The following is a 6,000-nucleotide window of genomic DNA, read 5'->3' as shown; positions in this document are numbered from 1 at the left end:
TTACTCTGGCGAATTTTATTTCCTCCAAACTTTACCTCATTATTGAAACTTCCTTTGGAAATCAAGTCAGACTGTAATGTGTGGGACACACATCATCTCTGAGCACCTAGTATATGCCCAGTGTGGTAGCTGGTGGGTTTTTCATTCTCAGTTCTGCAATATGCACAGAAGCCTTGATTATCTAACTGTGACATTTTTTCTTTTGTTTTTATACAATAGGACTGGAATTGTAAAATAACTCCAGTGGAATCACTGCTCCTATATCTGTGAGTTTTCCTTTTCTAAGTAGTTAAAGATTTGAGAGGGAAATGACTGGGAAACGCGTGTTTGGGTTAATGTAAATAAGACACAAGGTTTTCATGCCCTTCTGCTTTCACTGGGGACTCATTTCCCTAATACGGTCTCGTTGTAAAACAATCCACTCCTGAGGAGGTCAACAGTAAAAAGTTTGTCTTCTGAAATTAGTAATCAAAGAGTGAAAATAATTAATAGAGAAAACAGCACAGTTCCACACTGTGTTCCCATGTAGATGTCTATAGAACAATAAATCAGTAGGGGAAAGAAACAATATAGGCATTTACAATTAGGCCTTGTGCATAATGCCCTGCAAGGAGAATTTGTGTTAAAAAAGACAACATCTGCTGCAAGTTGGTTTATAAATAATACAACTAGATATTCAGGTAATGGCATGACAGACGCTCTCTTGTGTCCTTGTCCCTTTGTGTCCGGTGCTGAATGTGTTTACATCCTGCAGCTTATGACATACATGCCTGGCCATGTCTGTGCTCAGGCCAGGAGCTTCTCTCTTCTCCAGTTAAAGGCTTCTTTGCCCTAACCATAGCATTCCACATTGCCGACCCAGATATCCAGAGAAATCTGCTCCATTTGGTTTTAATTGATCCCTTACTGTGAGAAGGTAAGAGCCTAAAAGAAGTGTGACCAGATGCACATTCAGTATTCTCAGCCATGAACCAATTTCTTTTGTGTTGACACCCAGGCTTGACAAAAAGAGTGATGGTGAAGGTCAAGTGCATGAAAGCTAATTTCAAACGATGATAGATGAGCAAAGGCTTGGGTTCTATCTTATCTGGGATGTTCTGCTAAAAGGTTGGGTATTTTCCTCCAATTAAAAAAAAGTCCATTAATTCTCAAATTAATGAAGTTATCACAGATTCCATATTTGGGGGGGGGGTTCTTTTCTCTTATTATTCAGTTCTTTAGCACTCTGCTGACAGCAGAGTGAGTGATGGCCTTCAAGCAGATGATTCTTCTTTGCCATGAAGGAACTGATAAATACTGCCTGTCTCTGCAATAAATTGTGCATGAAATAGTCCACTCTGGCAATCTACAGAGTGATGGTAAGGAAAATGCCATTCTGAGGAAATACAGCAAAACTGCTATTAACTGAAACTCAATTGAACAGAATCCTCAAATAACCCAGACTGGATTGTGTATTTGCTTGTTATTAATTTTTTCTATTTGTATTTGTATTATGCTTTGGAAGGAAAGTCATAGCAAGCAAGTTGCTGCCAGAGGCTTAAGCAAAAATTTGTTTTCAGGGTACTTAATGTAATTAGTAGACAGTCATTTCAGCCTTTGATACTTGCTATGTCCTCATTTTTTGTACTACAAAATTTCTCACTTATAACCACTACCCAGAGAAAAAAGAAACAGAGTTCTCAAATAAAAATAAAAATTAAGTTTACCAAACATCATTTCCTATAATAAGAAGTAAATGCATGTACCATGAGCATTTCTCATCAGTAAAGAAAACACAGATTTAAATTTTTTTATTATCTTTATTTTGCTTGATAGAAACAGCCAGAAATCTAGAGAGAAGGGGGTGATAGAGAAGGAGAGAGACAGAGAGACACCTGCAACCCTACTTCGCCACTTGCAAAGCTTTCCCCCTGCAGGTGGGAACTAGAGACTTGAACCTGGGTCCTTGCGTACTGAAATGAGTGCGCTCAACTAGGTGCACCACCACCTGACCACCAAATTTTCCCTTAAATAACTATTTATTTATTTGATAGAGACAAACATTGAGAGGGAAAGGGAAATAGAAAAAGAGACATCTGCAGTACTGCTTCCTTCTGTAAGTGGATACTGGGTGCTTAAATCTGGGTCGTGTATGTTGTGACAAGCATTTTCAACCAAGTGTGCCACTGCCTGGTGCAAGACTTCAAATTTTTAAAGGAAAATATTTCAAGTTAGAAATCCCAAGCATTCATCTGGGAAAATTAAAGATTTTCTGTGCTTAGAAATACACAATGCTATCCCTATATATGTGAGGTCCTAGTTCTATCCCTGGTACCACATAAATGGAAGATGCTGTTCTCTCTTGATAAAATTACAAGTCATTTTGCACAAATGAGTTGGTGACACAGCAGTGAAGCGCAGGTTTTTCATGCACAAGGTCCTGAGTTCAATTCCAACATCGCATATGCCAGAGTTCTTTGCCAGACAAAGAACCAGAGTGACCTGGTTCTTTGTCTCTCATAAGCAAATAAATCTTTTTTTTTTTTAAAGTAACATATGATACATTTTTTTTGAGTTTGTATTATTTTCTTGAAAAATGTCTATGGGGGATAGCACAGTGGCACATCCCATTGAGCATATATGTTACATACACAAAGACCTCAGTCTAAGCTCCTATTCCCTATCCGCAGGAGTAAAAACTTTTTTATTTTATTATTATAGTTATTATTGTTGTTGTTACTGATGTCATCATTGTTGGATAGGACAGAGAGAAATAGAGAAAGGAAGGGAAGACAGAGAGGGGAGAGAAAGGTAGATACCTGCAGACCTGCTTTACCGCCTTTGAAGTGACTCCCCTGCAGGCGGGGAGCTGGGGGCTTGAATCGGTATCCTTATGCCACCGGTTCTTGTGCTTTGGGCCATGTGCGCTTAGCTCACCGTACTACCACCCGACTCCCCAAGAGTGAAATTTCACAAACAGTGGAGCTGTGCTGCAGGTGTATGTCTTCCTCTCTCTCTCTCTCTTTGTTTTTATCATCAAAAATAAAAATTGTGGAGTTAATGTGCAGGCACCAAGGTCCAGCAATAAGACTGGTAGAAAAAAAGAAGAAAGAAAGAAAAAAAGGAAAGAAAAATAGATAGAAAAATTGATTTTGGTGTTTTCCCTATATTATCCAGGTTTCTGGGGTGTCTTTATCTAGAACTATTTGTGCCTATTGTAGCTGTTGCTTTACTAATGAACTTACTGGATATATTCTCTGTCATTCCCACACATTGACCCTATATATACTAGAAACCTAACCATAAACCCCAATATATTTTGTGTGCTTTTCCTGTGGAGTTCTATAGAAATGTGTCCTGTAAGTCATTCACAACAGAGTATAAATTTGATGTGTTCACCTATCTGGGATGCTCCCAACATGAGAATTGTCTCAGTAGGAAAATACAAATGTTTGTCATTGTTAAACAAGCATCAATGAGAAGATATTGTGGTAAAGACCAAGAGGCTTTCAGCACCATACTATTGTTGGCTTAGAAAGAACCTTGGAAACCATCCAGTAGCCCATTCCAATTACTTAGGCTCAACTCAGATTGAGGTTCTGTTTTATGTCAGGCTACACACTGTTTCCTCAAATCTGCCATCTCATTTCATCCTTACAAAACCCCGTGAAGTTAGGATGATTATCATTATTTCATAGATGAGGTAATTGAGTCCCATAGAGTATTAATTTATGGGATCAAGATCATATAAACAGTATATGCCAGAGCTAGTATTTAAAACCAGGTTTTCTGGCTTCCAAAATAGAGGTCTATCAGCTTCATGACTAATTAGGGAGTATATTAAAGAAAACAGAAAGAACAGGACTTGCCGTCAGTGTTCATGATGAAATTCTTGGGGGTAGGGGGAAAAGAAATTTCTGTATCATTAGTTTTTTTCCTACAATGATACTGTAATTTTTTTTCTGGAAAAAAAATCTGTGTGTTAAAGCAACATTTAGTTATCTGTGAATTAACTAGAAGTTGACTGATCATAGCTAGTTTCTTGTGGGCTTAATTTCAGTTTGAGTAGAGGTCTGCTTTGTGTGTCTTTCTTCTTCCTGGGACCAGTGGACTAACCAGTCCATCTCTTAGAATGACACAGGCAGAAATACACAATAATAAGTCCGACCATATATTTATATCACTTATTTCACATATCTCTGTCATTTTCAGTAAGAGTCTATTGATCAATACAAATTGCAAGGTCACATCTAAACTTGAAGAAGGTCTTAGGGGAAGGAATTTCATCTACAAACATTCAAGAATGTCATCTAATCATGATATCAAGCTCAAAGTCTAGGATCTCACTGGGTTATGTTAAATCTGAGCTTAGCACCTCTTAATTTGCAGGAAAAAAAAAGTAATGTAGTCCTACTTCTAACACACTATGATGGAACAGAGATAGCTCTAGTCTTCTTTGGAAAGGAAACAGTGGGAGGAACATAATTGCCATTTGCCATAGCATGTTTAAAATTCTACTAGAAAAATGGTGTCAAATAGCCTTTCCCTAGAGGTATTGTTTCTTTATCTGGTTTCAGTTTGATCTGGTTTCAGTTCTGCCCACGTATTGAGTTTATTTTGTGTCACTGTGCTGTATCACTCTTGCTCTCACCCTTGGCAAGGTCTTTTTCCAACATCTTTGAATACTTCTGATGAAACAGTAGAGAATATACTTTTATTAAAGTCTGAAAAGCTTCTTCAGTCTTCTTTATGTTTATAGAAACTTCTGGGCCTAGAAAACTTTTGCCAGCTTGAACATCGTAGTTGTCATACATGCATAGCAGTACATTTGACCATATCAAACTCTTGAATGTTGCATGGGTTTTGTATGTGCTCAAGCTAAGTCAACATCTTGTACCCAAGTCAAATACACTGTTTCCAAAACTGCCTCCATCAATTATAAGTGTTTTAGCCTTACTGGACTTCTATAGGACTATGCCTTAATCTTTCATTTTTTAAAAAAATTTTCTATTATTATCTTTATTTATTGGCTAGAGACAGCCAGAAATCAAGAGGGAAAAGGGAGATAGAGAGGTAGTGAGACAGAGAGACACCTGCAGACCTGCTTCACCAGATGGGGACTGGGGCCTTGAACCTAGGTCCTTGTGCACTGTAACATTTGTGCTTAACTAGGTGCGCCAGCCCCCTGCCTTAATCTTTCTACAAGACTTTAAGTTCAACTAAAAAGATACAGTTGGTCCTGTATTATTTCTTTCACTGGTCAAACAGAGGGTGTTACAATCACCCTTTTAATTTGGTCATTACGGTAAGGACATGACCTTCTTTCAGCATCATACGTTTGGTTCAGTGTTCCCAGCACACTGTTAATCTTTACTCAGTAAGAATTGGTTTTATTTCTAATGCTGAGTTTTCTGGAAACTTGATATGATCTCAAAAATTTGCTTGCAAAAATAGTCAGTTCCTTTCTGAATTCTTCTTTCTCAGACCTTATAAAATGGATCTAATAACACTAGCTCTAGTTGCCAGAAGTTTTTTCTCCCAATTCAGCAAATTCATTAGGTACATCATCTTCCTTCCAGACTGTTGCAGGCCGTAGTTCATCAAAATTGCCATTATGTAGCACTGGGTTTCAGTTTTCAGGCTCTTCTAATAGGTTTTTTGGTTTATTTGTTTTGTTGTTGTATTTTTATCTGCTTATGGTAGTTTTTATACCAAATAAAATCCCCAAACTACTACCACATATTTTATGTTTTCATAATGGGAACAACTTATTTTTTAGTACCAATTTCTGTACTCACCCTTTATATACCATGATGTTCTATAACAAACTAACTCAAAGTTCAGAGACTTAAGAAATAATCACATGGTGTTGTTTATGTGTCCCAGGGCTACCCAGGGGTTGGATTATTCAAACTGGACTCAGTTGGGCAGAATTCCAAGTGGCATATCTGCTCCCTTAGTCTTTCATCCTTTTTAAGACCAGCAAATTGCTCAGGACATGCATGCTTTATGGTAATGTAA

This window comes from Erinaceus europaeus, chromosome 15 (genome assembly GCF_950295315.1).
Source record: "Erinaceus europaeus chromosome 15, mEriEur2.1, whole genome shotgun sequence".
In the NCBI taxonomy this organism is placed as follows: Eukaryota; Metazoa; Chordata; class Mammalia; order Eulipotyphla; family Erinaceidae; genus Erinaceus; species Erinaceus europaeus.
The sequence above is the reverse complement of the archived record's forward strand: the minus strand, read 5'-3'. Positions refer to the sequence as shown.